At 39.0% G+C, this 6,224-nt stretch overlaps 1 long non-coding RNA gene across 1 annotated transcript; it reads right to left on the bottom strand.

The window, feature by feature from the left end:
• Positions 1 to 891: 891 nt before the first annotated feature.
• On the bottom strand, positions 892 to 5,253 carry LOC311241258. The gene is made up of 3 exons (XR_014620517.1): positions 5,117 to 5,253; positions 4,125 to 4,280; positions 892 to 2,566 (listed from the first exon to the last, which is right to left on the bottom strand). It is a non-coding gene; the product is annotated as an uncharacterized lncRNA (long non-coding RNA).
• Between the last annotated feature and the right edge of the window lie 971 nt (positions 5,254 to 6,224).

Raw genomic sequence — 6,224 nt, 5'->3', positions numbered from 1 at the left:
TTTTGCTTGTTCAGTTGTACAGTGTCCCCCACCCACTCTTCCTACCCAACCTGTGAACCTGATGTAAACAAGACAATTTTTCTGTTTGATATCTCAATGTTTTGTAATAAAAAAAATATTCTGATTGGACAAGAGATAACAATTATTTGCATCTTTATTGTAACAAATGTATGAACAGTCAGCAATAGATGTCAAATGATTTACAGTAATATCAAGTAACAAGTGACTTATATCTCGACCATTAGCCAATGGAAATGCATCTTCAGAAATAAGATCAGATAAACAAGACTGACACAAAACTGATGAATGATGAAATGAGCACATAAAGTGCAGACATACTATAAAATCCTATCTACATGGGTGTTCCAGGTTAGTGTGTTATCGACAAAAATCCCAAGATATTTATATGAAGAGACCTGTGAGATGGACTGTGTGTGGATGACCACAGGCCTGTGGTCCCCAACACCTCTGGGGTCAAACACCATCTCCCCAGTCTTCTTAACATTTAAAACCAGACAGTTATTGTCGCACCAGTTTTTAAAACCTCTGGATTTCCAAATAATAGTCAGCTATGGTCACTGTCATTCTTAATTAGAGCTAAAACTTTATTTAACAGATTGCAGAATGGGTACAATACAGTACGGCTCATAGATAGATAGATAGATAGATAGAAGAAAAACAAACCTGTGCGAGTCTTAATTCTTTATTTTTGTCAATATACTATGCAGTATACTAATATACAATGCTATATTACATCTGTTCTAGCAATGTTGTACCAATGTTTACCATATGTTACTGTTTTACCAATCGTATGCTACAGCAGTAAAGGTGTTAATAATTGGAATGGTTTGAATTTTTTTTTTTTTAGAAATCATGGAATTAATGTAAAAACACAGAAAGTATATTTAGATTCAAAGGCAATTTTAATAGCTTTCAATGAATACAGTTTCTCTCCTGTGAAATACAGTTAAAGCATTCACTTTTGACAGCCCTAGTATTTACAGGACATAACATTGTTCAAATAACAATGAAAACATGACAAACTGAATTTAAATAATCCACATCAGTAAAACTAAGAGGCCTTGATTTTCCATTTTAGCTTTAGCATAACAGATAACAGATAACTCCGTCTCTCCCTCACTATCTGGTAACGCATGGTCTGGTGGTTTCATAACAACACTGTGGCACATATTCGTTAAGGCACAGCACACAGTCACAATCTTGTCAATGAAAGAAAAGTCCTCGCCTTCAAATGGAACCAGCAGTTGGACTGGTATGGTATTATGTAGCATGCGATACTTATTGCGTACCAAACCGATCACTCTTTCAACATGGACCCTGAGGTGAGCTATTTGCTGTGTCTCTTCTACAGATTTTGGATCCATCTGGGCACGTCCGCTTGTGAATCCAGGGATTTTCACCGATGCACACATTAATGAAACATGGTCCCCAATGTCAAATCCACGGTCTGCTAAAACCAAGTCTCCAGGCAACAGTTTATTGAGGAGACCACTGTTCTCGGTCAGATGCTTGTCACTTACACGCCCTCCCCACCCTTTGGAAATGAAAGAGATAGACCCCTGTGGTGTAATGCCAATCAGGTACTTAACAGTGTGCTTTTGCTTGTAGTGGGAATATGTCTGTGCCTGCGCTTTCAGATTTGATGGTCTCAGTGCCAATTTCAAAGCAGTCCAGAATAACCGCAACACGATTGCCAAAAGCCTCTACAAACTGATGTGGCATGGTTAGTTGGAGGCAATGTCTTGGGCCAGGCACGTGGGGGCATCATTTGAGCTGTGGGCATCCACTGTGGTGCCGGCGGGGTCTGAGATTGAGGCAATATGGCTCTTGCAAAAGTCCCCATCATCTGCAGGAAGAGTTGGGTGGTGGCCTGCTGCTGCTCCTGCATGGACCTACTTGTGCTGTATAATGACAATACATTTTAATCTAATCTAATCTTTAGACAAGGTTTAATAAGGTGCAAGGTTCAAAGTAATCTATTATTAGTATCAATTTATTTGTCTAAAGATGATCCATGATCCTTTTTGATGACTGCTATGGTAGAGTGTGAACTCTCAAATGGCAACGATAAATACTAGGTGGTGGACAATTAGCATTTCAATGGTGTGGGGGTTGCAGCCATCGCATTCCAATGTAAGTGTCCTTGAGCAAGACGCTTAACCCCCTTAACCCTCCTGCAAGACTGGGTCTCGGGCTGCCTGTCTGTTCTCCTCCTCCTTCTCCTTCAGCTGAGCCTGTAGCAGTGAAGGGCTTGGGGTAATATGTGGACTGTATGAAGGCATCTGAAATTCTCTCTCTTTAGTATCTTGCCAAATTCTGATGCAGTCAGCCTGCCCTCTCGCTCCTTGTGCCACAGTGGACATGCAGCCTGTCCCGTCATTTGCAGTTGTAGTTGTCTTGCTTCCTCAAGATCAAAGCTCTGGATGTGCTGTGGTGTTGGTATGCCTATGTCTGGAGAGAGGGGCATGGGGATGGTCTTGGTACAGTGAGAGGATACAGGCAGGGATGTTGTTGGGTTGGTCTGTGGTCGCTGCAACAGTGGGAGCTGCAGCGAAAGAAAAAAGAAATAGATTAGAAATAATTTGTCTCATTTCTTTCTCTCCCCCAGAACCATTACCATTGTGGTTGGAGCCCAGGCTCAAAACGGCTTAAGATCTTGAGGTAGAAAAATGCTGTTTTTGAGGACTTGATTAGAAATACAAAACAATGAATAAAAAATATATATATATTACAGAGGTGTTCCATAGACTCACAGGAATTGTGTAAAAGTGCCCAAATAGTGAAAGAAATAGTAAAATAGTTCCCCTTTAATATGATCTATGTCTCTAATTCTCATATTGGCGCATTCTTCCAATTCTCCTCTCACAATATTCACCCTCACTGAACTGAGTCATCTGAAAATGTGCTGATTTGTGATGTCAGAGACTCAGCTGCATGTTGAGACTCACACACTAAGCACAGTTACCATTGTGGTTGGAGCCCAGGCTCAAAACGGCTTAAGATTTTGACAACGGAACAACATATGAAGTAGTGCAGTGTTGTAGTACTCGGGTCCAGGACTTGGACTTGAGTCCTAGTACTGGACTGATTTTCAGGACTTGTGACTCGACTTGGACTTGTGCACTGAGGACTCGGACTTGGACATGGACTCGAGCATTGACTGCATTCGGACTCGGAAGGTGCAGACAAGGACTTGTGAATTGATACATTTATTTTATTTTGTTATTTATTTAGTTATTTTTTGGTAATAGGCCCTAATCATTTGTAATAAGATATTGATGGCTAGTGCATTTGTTTGGCTATTTACATTTACATTTAGTCATTTAGCTGACGCTTTTATCCAAAGCGACTTACAAGTTCTGTACGACAAGTCATCAGGAAGGGTACAACTCTATCAGCTGAGTAACAATGTTCATCAAAGTGTTGAGTGCTACAGTGTAGGTTAGTTTATTAGGACAAGTGCATGACAGTAAGGTTAGTTAGGGTTAGATTTCTTTATTGTGTCTATTTATTGTGGCTATTGTGTCACAAAGTAAATAAACTCCATTTTAAATGGTGAACGCTGTGTCATTTATGTATAATGTAGACCTTTTTTTATTTGTATGTCAGCTCTTCGACTGCCAGAATGGAGTGGACTCAACCTTGATGACTTGGACTCGGACTCGGGTAATGGGGACTCGACTTGGGCTCTTCTTTGGTGACTTGGACTTGGACTCTGACTCAAACACTGGGGACTCGACACTCGACTCAGACTCGATATTTAGTGACTCGACTACAACACTGAAGTAGTGATGTACTGACTGTACACAGTACCAACGGAACAACATACTGTATGAAGTAGTGATGTACTGACTGTACACAGTACCAACAGAACAACATACTGTATGAAGTAGTGATGTACTGACTGTACACAGTACCACCAGAACATATGAAGTAGTGATGTACTGACTGTACACAGTACCAACAGAACATATGAAGTAGTGATGTACTGACTGTACACAGTACCAACCGAACAGCATACTGTATGAAGTAGTGATGTTTTAATGATTACTCTACATAAAGCAACTTTGATATTTCAATTCTTACATTTTCCATCTCCTTACCTGCACAACCATAAATTCTTTCTTTTCAAAATCCAGCTCCAAGGGTTTTTGGACCATGAGTTGAACTTGAGTTGCGCTTTCTGCAACGGTAAACACAGGAACTACGGCGAACACATCCTTGACGTCTCCAGCCAGGGTTAGCTTGATTTGTCCTCCCTGCACAATAAACATAATGATTCATACTTAATCACAAGTAACCACTCAGGTCTTGTTATGTGTCATACAGTTGGACAGTACAACAGGACAACATGGTCTCTGCTTTTTTCATTGAAGTGTTTTGAAACAGTGATAATAATTATATTATACAGTATATACTGTATATATATGTATCTATAATTGTTGGATATGTCTGCATATATCCCTCCCTATTCACATACCTGTATAATAAAATTTAATAATATGTACAGTATATATTATATCTATATCTGTATATATCCCATACCTACTCTCAATAGTTATACCACTGGCCAGCATGGCTTACCACCATATTCTTATATTCAGAGTTAATTATATTGTTTACACTGCTTATTTGTATCATTACAATAGTTGTATTGCCTATATTAATGTATTATACTATTACCATGCCCCTCTCCCATGTACCCCCCCCCCCCCCATGCTACTACTGTATGATGCCCGCATTTCCCCAAGTGGATCAATAAAGGAATATCTTATCTTATCTTAGTACATTACCTGTATCACTTTATATAATTATACTGTAAATACATGTTGCATATATTACCAGTAGCTTGTTATATATATCACATTTAATTACTTGTACATTGTATATTATTATTGCACTTAACTGTTACAGTCTGGTACACTCTGGTTAGATGCCAAACTTCTTTTTGTTGTACTGTACTTGTGCTGTATAATGACAATACATTTTAATCTAATCTAATCTAATAAACATCAAATTAGAGACTGTTTTTTTCTTTTCAATATCTCTGTTTTTGTTTATCTTTAAAAAAAAAAAAAAAAAAAAATCCTGTGACCTGGTCCGCATCTCTGACAGTGATGTCGAGGGGGATGGATCCTGATGAGTGCTCAATAATCTCTCCTGTGAAGGTGTCCTGCGGGACACATGTATCTTCGCACCTGTAGAATTCGGGTTTGTTGTCGTTTATGTCGAGAATTCTGATCTGTACCTCTGCAGTGGTGAAGGCATACACCCCATGGATGTTCAGATTAGCCTCAGTAGCCTAGAAGAGAAGAGAAGAGAGGAGAGGAGAGGAGAGGAGAGGAGAGGAGAGGAGAGGAGAGGAGAGGAGAGGAGAGGAGAGGAGAGGAGATAATTGATAACTTTACTGCTAGGCTCATATTTAATACTAGTACTACTATTACTACTACTACAACTGCTACACTACTAATGCTACTACTACTACTACTACTACTACTACTACTACTACTACTACTACTACTACTACTACTACTACTATGACAACTGCTACTGCTAAGACTAGTAGTAGTAATTTAAATCATTATTATTGGAAATAAATAAATAAAAGAGACATGTACCTTAACAATCACAACAACCTCAACAAAACTTCCGTTGCCAATGGTTTCACGGTCGATTTCGGACTTGACTGATATTTCTCCATTATCTTGGTTGATTTCAAAAAGGCATGTATTGTGTTCAATTACACTTGCTTGACTTGCTCACAATATAAACACACAGTAATACAGTAGATGATTTGTTTTATCCTATCCAAGGGATTCGTTTTGTGACATTAATTCACATTACCTGGCATGGAAAATGGGGGACCCTGGTGTAAACAAGACGAAAGTATTTCTCTGGTCTGCATCCCCTTAACAATTGTATGTATTGAGCTGTACTGTACTGTACCCATTCTGCAATCTGTTAATAAACTTTTCAATCAATTTCAATCAATTAGCAATAGAATGACAAACAGCAAGATGCATGTCATGATGTCAGCATGTATTGTGTTCAATTACACTTGCTTGACTTGCTCACAATATAAACACACAGTAATACAGTATGCTTTGTTTTATCAAGCGCGCACACACAGTGTTATATTAACAAACGCATTAATCAATAGTAACATATATCGCGCACGCACGCACACACGACGCACACACGGT

The sequence above is a fragment of the Notolepis coatsorum genome, assembly GCF_963971535.1.
Source record: "Notolepis coatsorum genome assembly, chromosome: 1".
NCBI lineage: Eukaryota > Metazoa > Chordata > Actinopteri > Aulopiformes > Paralepididae > Notolepis > Notolepis coatsorum.
Note: the sequence above shows the minus strand (reverse complement) of the source record. Positions and strands in the feature narration are given on the sequence as shown.